At 45.9% G+C, this 8,173-nt stretch overlaps 1 long non-coding RNA gene across 1 annotated transcript; it reads left to right on the top strand.

The window, feature by feature from the left end:
- The first annotated feature begins 4,421 nt into the window (after positions 1–4,421).
- LOC112070226 (uncharacterized) lies at positions 4,422–5,445 on the top strand. The gene is made up of 3 exons (XR_011475540.1): positions 4,422–4,547; positions 4,685–4,785; positions 5,377–5,445. It is a non-coding gene; the product is annotated as an uncharacterized lncRNA (long non-coding RNA).
- Positions 5,446–8,173: the final 2,728 nt, after the last annotated feature.

The following is an 8,173-nucleotide window of genomic DNA, read 5'->3' as shown; positions in this document are numbered from 1 at the left end:
ATTGGTTGTCTGAGAAGATGTGCAGAACGTTCCAACAAACAAGCATCAACATTCTACAGGAAACAATGATGGCAGATTTACACTCCACCACTCTTATGTAACGACTTCTCCCTGTGTGTGAACCCATGTGTGTAGTGTGTGTGTGTGTGTGGTGTTGTGGGTGTTGTGTGTGTGGTGTGGTGGGTGTGTGTTATGTTGTGTGTTAGTGTGTGTGTGTGGGTGTGTGTGTGGGTTTGTGTCCTCTGTACAATCTCTCTCTCATGCTCCTTCATCAGCTCTCTCCCTCCCCTCCCTCTCTCTCTCTCTCTTCATTCCCCCCTCGCCATATCCTCTCTAGCTAGTCGTTTCTCTCTCTTGTCTCTGATTATAGATCTGTGTATGTATGTGTTATGGGTGGGTGTGTCTATGTATGTATGTTTGTGTAAATGTCGTAATGATATGAATATGATATGTATGTATGTATGATAGCTATGTATGTACTGTAATGTATGATAAATGTCATGTATGTATGATTGTATGTATGTATATGTGTGTGGTGTGATGGTGTCATGTTGTGTGTTCCCTCTCAGGTCAGACATAGCTTTGTGTGCTCTTTCTGTCTCTCAAATCACAACTCCCTGTGGAGAAGGAGCGATAATAGATTTCAAAGACTGTCTAAGATACCCTAATTACCCTCTGTAAACAACTACTTCTAACTAGACAGTTCTTGGGTCCTGGGACGGCAGGCGGCCCAGTGGGGGCCCTCGGACGAGGCAGGCGGCCTAGTGGTGGGCCCTGGGGACGGCAGGCGGCTCCAGTGGTGGCCCTTGGACGCAGCGCAGGCGCTAGTGGTGGGCCCTGGGACGGCAGGCGGCCCGATGAAAGTGGGCCCTGATGACGCCAGCAGCGGAACACTAGTGGTGGGCAAACCTGATGACGGCAGGCGGGCCTAGTGTGGGTACCCCTGGGGTGGCCAGAAATAGCCTAGTTAAAAAATAAAGGATTAAATAAAAAACTAAAATAAACCTACGGGCAATAAGGTGCCATTTGGGAAGCACCACACGTGGTGGTGTTTGCCCAGCCCCCGAGGTAAACCTGACTGCACATTATTTATTTTCAAATTAAATTAGCTCATGTTCATAATGCCTTGTACTACTACTATAAAATCTAACTGAAAAGCCACATATCTCCGATAATCCTTCCCTCTTCCTCTTTCCTCTCCCTCCTTCCCCATCCTCCTCTCTCCCATCCCCCTCTCTGCTACCCTCTACTCTCTCTGTCTCTCTCTCTCCCCTTTCGTCCTTCCCCCGACCTACTCTCTCTGTTATGCTCTCCCCTATCCTTCTCTCCTCCGCCCCTTTCTGTCTCGCTCTACCCTCTACCCCTCTCTCTCTCTGTCTTTCTCTCTCCCTCCCCCCCTTTCTGTCTCTCTCTCCCTCCACCCCCTTCTCTGCTTCTCTCTCCCTCCTCCCCTTCTGTCCTCTCCCTCCCTTCCACCCCCTCTCTCTCTGTCTTTCTATTCTCCTCCACCCTTCTATGTCTCTCTCTCCCCCCCTTTCTTGTCTCTCTCTCACCTCTAACCCCTCTCTCTCTGTCTTTCTCTCTCCCTCCCCACTTTCTGTCTCTCTCTCCCTCCACCCCCTCTCTGTCTTTCTCTGTCCCTTCCCCTCTCCTCTCTCATCCCCTCTCCTCTCTTGTCCCCTCTCCTCTTCCCTATTCTCTCCTCTCTCGTCCCCTCTCCTCTCTCGTCTCCTCTCCTCTCTCGTCCTCTCTCGTCCCCCTCTCCTCTCCTCTTCCCTATTCTCTCCTCTCTCGTCCCCTCTCCTCTCTCGTCCCCTCTCCTCTCTCGTCCCCTCTCCTCTCTCGTCCCCTCTCCTCTTCCCTATTCTCTCCTCTCTCGTCCCCTCTCCTCTCTCGTCTCCTCTCCTCTCTCGTCTCCTCTCCTCTTCACCCCTCCTCCTCTCTTCTCCTTTCTCTTATGTTATGTTTTATTACATGGCCTGTGAAATAGAACTCTACACAACTTGACAATATGAATTGTGTGACTCACTGACTGAATTTCTCTTTCTACATTCCCTGTCCTCCCCAGTCATGGCTCTAGTTCTGGTTGTATTAAAGTGGCAGTGATTTTCCTATTTGTTTTAATAATATTTCCACACTATGAGGTCGAAATAACACTCAGAAATTGTTAAAATGATGCCTGGAATTTAAGCCTGTTTGGGTAAGATAGATGTGGTAAAGTGGTCAATCTAACTTGACCAAAACAGTGGAATCGCCATGAAAACGTGTGGGGGAAACGTCCGTGGGGGAAACGTCCGTGGGGGAAACGGCCGTGGGGGAAAGATTCCGAATGTCCTCATTGTCCCCCAGCAAAATTAGTATAATGTTTTATATGTGTATGTCACACTATGTTGAGRTAAAAATCAGAGTATAATGCTTTTATGGATGTCAAACCCCAACACATGTTCATGTCATCATCACCAATCAACTGCATTACAGTTAAAATGACTTTGCTTACCACCACAGATTTCTGTATGCTAGCTATGCTACCAGCTTATACAAACAGAAGTTAGCATTTAGCAATCACTTCTTCTAAACCTGAAAAGGGACACCTTCTAAATGTTAGGCAACGAAAACAGCCAAATGTATCCAAATTGGACATAACTAACCACATTGTGGGCCTGTTATAATGTATAAATCAACACGAATATCCACTTTGATAGGTCAGATTTGTTGAATGTGAGCCAATGCGTTCCATTGACTCCTTTACCACATCTACGGAATTTTTGATCCACAGCATGACATCACAATCTGATCTGATTATTCTGACCAATGACCAGTCATCTTTTATTTGCATATGCATCTTCCTACTTTGAAGGGGTAAGCGGGCTAGGCTCTCTAGAGTCTAGACAATCCTATCTGCCAATCAGGATTGTGTATGTAAATACATTTAACACGACCGCACGATCAGACTGAGCGTTTCAATAGAAAAAGGAGGCTCAGCGAAATAAATGATTTCAAAATATATGTGGAGTTCTTTTCATGAAATAAATGCACACAGTGATTTTACTAGACGTACAGTGGTGATTTTGAAAATCAAATGAAAAAGACTGCATGCGGGGTTTCAGGCCTCTGAAAACACTGATGATTCATAGTACACAGACAGGCCTCTGAAAACACTGATGATTCATAGTACACAGACAGGCCTCTGAAAACACTGGAGTGATTCATAGTTACAACAGAGGACCAGGCCTCTGAAAACACTGATGATTACAGTAAGAAGGCCTCTGAAAACACTATGTTATAGTACACAGAAGGCCTCTGAAAACACTGATGATAGTACACAAAGGCCTCTGAAACACTGAGATAGTACACAGATAGGCCTCTTGAAACACTGATAGTACACAGATAGGCCTCTGAAAACACTGATGATAGTACACAGATAGGCCTCTGAAAACATGAATAGTACACGAAGAGCCTCTGAACACTGACAATAGTACACAATAGGCCTCTGAAAACACTGATGATTCATAGTACACAGATAGGCCTCTGAAACACTGCCTAGGGCACGAGAACCTTGGATTACCTTGGTTTTCTATTGAATTGCTTTTTAATTTCTATTTGATTAATATTTCTACACAGCTGCTGTGTTTGTGTAGCCTCTTTAAAACACTCAGGGACCATATTTAGAATTGGAGGATTTATTATAAGGGCTATGAGCCTATTGGTCATGCTGTTGAATTGAGTGAATGAAATTGAGCTGCTCTAACTAGGTTTGTGCAATACATATGGTTATATGTGCAAGTAAAAGAAATTTTAATGTTGTGAAGGGGTTTCAATGGCGCTTGCCCCCCCCCCCACTTCATTCTAAAACATGATGTGCAAGACAAAATGTTGGCTATTGTTATTATTGTACTTGCTTTTATATTAATATACGTTTTTATTAATGTTATCATATAGTCTGACTTGATGTGATGTGTGTCTGTAGATTTAATGATTTAATGTCTTGCTACCAACGTCTTATGAGAAGTTATAATGATTGTCACAACATTTGACACAATAAACTTTGTTGACTTTAAATTTGTGAGAGTCTGACAATGTATAATACTGTAATTCACTATATCCTATTGATTTTAATATAAAATATACTATATCCTATTGATTGTATTAATTGGTTTGCACTGTTCATTGCAAAGTTCTCTAAACTATCAACATAAGCCAATATAAGGATTAAGCTGGAATGATACTAATTGTATTTCGGCTGTTAGGTTCTAGTGGTCGGGTCGGCATAAGATGTTTTCTTCATTACGCTCATCCATCCACTTGTCCCTTTAATTTGTTTCTCAGCAATGGAAACGGCTCATCCACCATCATCACTAGCCAGTGTTTGATCTTCTGGTAGGATGTACGCATGCGCCCCTCATTGGGTTCTCGGAGCTTTCTGGAGTAAGTTGAATGTGCGTTCTCCTCACTCGCATCACAACCGTTACGATGGGGAAGCTCAGGAAAAACCACTTTGGAATTTTAACGTTTTCGTTCTTTTTTACTTTTATCTGCTGTGCGCAAAGGTAAATTAGAATTTGTGTTTTTACGCGCATTATTCAATTCCATTGCATGGCATGTATCCTAGGCTATTTAACGCGCCTATCTTGTCTTTAAGTAGGTATTTGCATGCCGACCCCTTCTGTTCTGTCTTTCCCCTCAGCGCCAAAGATCTGAGGGATCCCAGTAATATGCCGCTGGTTAAAGACACGGTCGACAGACTGATGAAAGGCTACGACATTCGGTTGAGGCCAGATTTTGGAGGTAAGAAGAAAGACAAAAGGAAAGCAAATCGAGATGATGAATGTCATGTTTGATGCCATTTATGACGCGCAGTGCTATACATGTTTAATGAATTGCTGCAAAAAAAAACTCTGGTACAATTTTTTCCCCCCTCATGATCAATCTTCCATCCATAGACTAGGCTACGTTTCCCCGTCACCAAAAACCTTTTCCAATGTACCACCTTCTATTGATGAAATAAGACATGCTGGCCTATTCTGTGTGGAGAAGAAGGGTCTCTTAACTTGATGGTCGATTCTATTCGCAGCTGGTAGCCTATTGAACTTCTGGTTGCCTACCATTCTGTCTGAAACGGAAATCATCAAGGGAGTTCCAAATGATGATGCTGATGATTATAGCCATTTTAATTGACGATGATAATCATTAAGACGGCATTAAAACATGTATCATGTACATTGATGAGAGAACGTGGCGATCTATCATTGACAGCAACCTACTGGTAGAAGAACGGTACCACGTTCTAGAATAACGGTCACCAAATTCTTATTTCTAATAGGTAAAGAAATGATCCCCTTCTCTTTGATTAATAACCTGTTTTTCTTCGCTTCACAGGTGCGCCGGTGGCAGTGGGGATGAATATAGACATAGCCAGCATAGACATGGTGTCTGAAGTCAATATGGTACGTGCATCATTATCATCCTCCTATGTTTCTCAGCATGMCTGGCTGAGTAGATTCGTATAGAGAAACCTATAACGCATTGTCATCCATGTTTGAAAAGGGCACTTAACGCATGTCACGTTCTGCATTGTGGTAAATGATGGCAACGACGTGCCGGAGTCTGACGATAGTTTGATTCTAGAATGGAATCGATTCTCGTGTTGAATAGTGTTCTATCGTCCAGTAGGCTCAAGCTCCGTCTCAGGCTCTGCATTTACCATTTTTTCGGCCATGGATGGTGGATGTGTGTTGGTTCCCATTTGAATTCAAAACACACGCTCACTGGCGCACTTGTACTGACATCCTTGCGCAGAAGGACGGTCGAGGCTGTGGTGTCTTGTCTCTCAGTTAATGGACTGCTATCATTTTATTTGACATGCGGCGCGGCGCGTTATAACGTCAAGTCAAGAAGACGAAGGGGGAAAAACAGAGATATTTCCCAATTTCCCTTTTCTCTCCTTAATACAAATTTATTTTCAACGTGATTGCGCCGCGCGCTGCTTTGGGAGAGTTATCTTGCTCGAGCCTCACTTCACTTTGAAGCGCGAGGGGGAGCGCATCATCAGCTACGTGAATTACCCCCCCCCCCTCGTCAAACCATGAGTGATGACGTAGACATGTGGTTAATAATGCATGCCTGGACATAGGATGGTAATCACCTGGGTATCTCATCGAGCTCCACTACACAATGTTAAGGCTGCGTCCCAAATTACACTCTTTTCCAAAATATAGTGCACTACTTTTTTTAAATTCCATATACAGTGAACTACTATTGACCAGAGCCCTATGGTTCCCTGGTCAAAAGTAGTGTATTATATAGGGTTCCCAGTTGGGGGGGGACACAGCCTCTGTCTCCGTGCTGGAGAAAACCAGTAGGTGCACAGACATGGTACGAAGAGGATCTCTCTCTGTATAAGACATAGGCATCTTATGTAACACTGTATCAATGGTTTGCTCTGGAGCAGGCTCGGAGGGGACGCTTCTGTTCTCCTTACGGAGGGGACACTTCTGTTCTCCTTACGGAGGGGACGCTTCTGTTGTCCTTACGGAGGGGACACTTCTGTTCTCCTTACGGAGGGGACGCTTCTGTTCTCCTTACGGAGGGGACACTTCTGTTCTCCTTAACGAGGGGACCTTCTGTTCTCCTCTTACGGAGGGACGCTTCTGTGTCTCCTTACGGAGGGGACGCTTCTGTTGTTCTCCTTTACGGAGGCGGACGGACTTCTGTTCTCCTTACGGAGGGGACGCTTCTGTTTCCTTACGGAGGTGGACGCTTCTGTTCTCCTTACGGAGGGGACAGCTTCTGTTCTCCTTACGGAGGGGACACTTCTGTTGTCCTTACGGAGGGGACGCTTCTGTTCTCCTTACGGAGGGACGCTTCTGTTCTCCTTACGGAGGGGACGCTTCTGTTCTCCTTACGGACGGGGACGCTTGTGTCCTTTACGGAGGGACGCTTCTTGTTCTCCTTACGGAGGGACACTTCTGTTCTCCCTTCACGGAGGGGACCTTTTCTGTTTTCCTTACGGAGGGACACTCTGTTCTCCTTACGGAGGACACTTCTGTTCTCCTTACGGAGGGGGACCTTCTGTTCTCCTTACGGTAGGGCGACAGCTTCTGTTGTCTTACGTGAGGGACACTTCTGTTCTCCTTACGGAGGGGACACTTCTGGGTTCTCCTTACGGAGGGGACACTTCTTGTTCTCCTTACGGAGGGGACCACTTCTGTTCTCCTTACGAGGGACACTTCTGTTCTCCTTACGGAGGGGACACTTCTTTGTTTCTCCTTACGGAGAGGACACTTCTGTTCTCCTTACGGAGGGGACCTTCTTGTTCTCCTTAACTGAGGACGCTTCTGCTTGTCCTTACGCAGGTGACCTTTCATGTCCCTTACAGGAGGGACACTTCTGTTCTCCTTACGGAGGGGACACTGTCTGTTCTCCTATACGGAGGGTGACACTTCTGTTCTCCTTACGGAGGGGACACTTTCTGTTGTCCTTGAGAGGGACGCTTCTTGTTAGTCCTTACGGAGGGGCACTTGTCTTGGTACTCCTTACGGCAGTGGGAGCCCTTCTGTGTCTCTTGACGGAGGGGACACTTTCTGTTCTCCTTACGGAGGGGAACTTCTTGTCTTCCTTACGGACGCTCTGTCCCGGGGGACACTTCTGTTCCTCTTCTACGGAGGGCGGACAGCTTCATGTTCTCCTTACGTGGGGAACTTCCTGTTCTCTTACGGAGACCTTTTCCTTACGGAGGGAACACTTCTGTGTCTCCTACGAGGGTGCGACGGGCCTAGGAGGGAACGTTCTTTCTCCTTACTCGGGGGACACTTCTGTTCTCCTTACCGGAGGGTCGACACTTCTGTTCTCCTTTACTGGATGAGCGACACCTCTGTCATCTCCTTTACTCTCTCTATCTCTCGTATCTCTCTCTCTCTCTCGTCGCTATCTGTAGTCTGTCGTGTACGTCGTGTGCTGTCGCCGTGAACAGTTGACGTCGTCTGTCGTTTCTCGCTAGTGTGACACCTGTCTCCGCTATCTATACTACCTGTCCTACCGGAGCGTACCATCTGTCCGACGGAGCGGTACTATCCTCTGTCTGCTGCTCTCGACCATAGCTCGTCTGTCCCCTCTACATCCTCTCTCATCTCGCTTCTCCTCACGGTCTATCATATCCATATACTATCTATCTACT

Source organism: Salvelinus sp. IW2-2015, unplaced genomic scaffold (genome assembly GCF_002910315.2).
Source record: "Salvelinus sp. IW2-2015 unplaced genomic scaffold, ASM291031v2 Un_scaffold1265, whole genome shotgun sequence".
Lineage (NCBI taxonomy): Eukaryota > Metazoa > Chordata > Actinopteri > Salmoniformes > Salmonidae > Salvelinus > Salvelinus sp. IW2-2015.
This window is presented reverse-complemented; position numbering and strand designations above follow the sequence as displayed.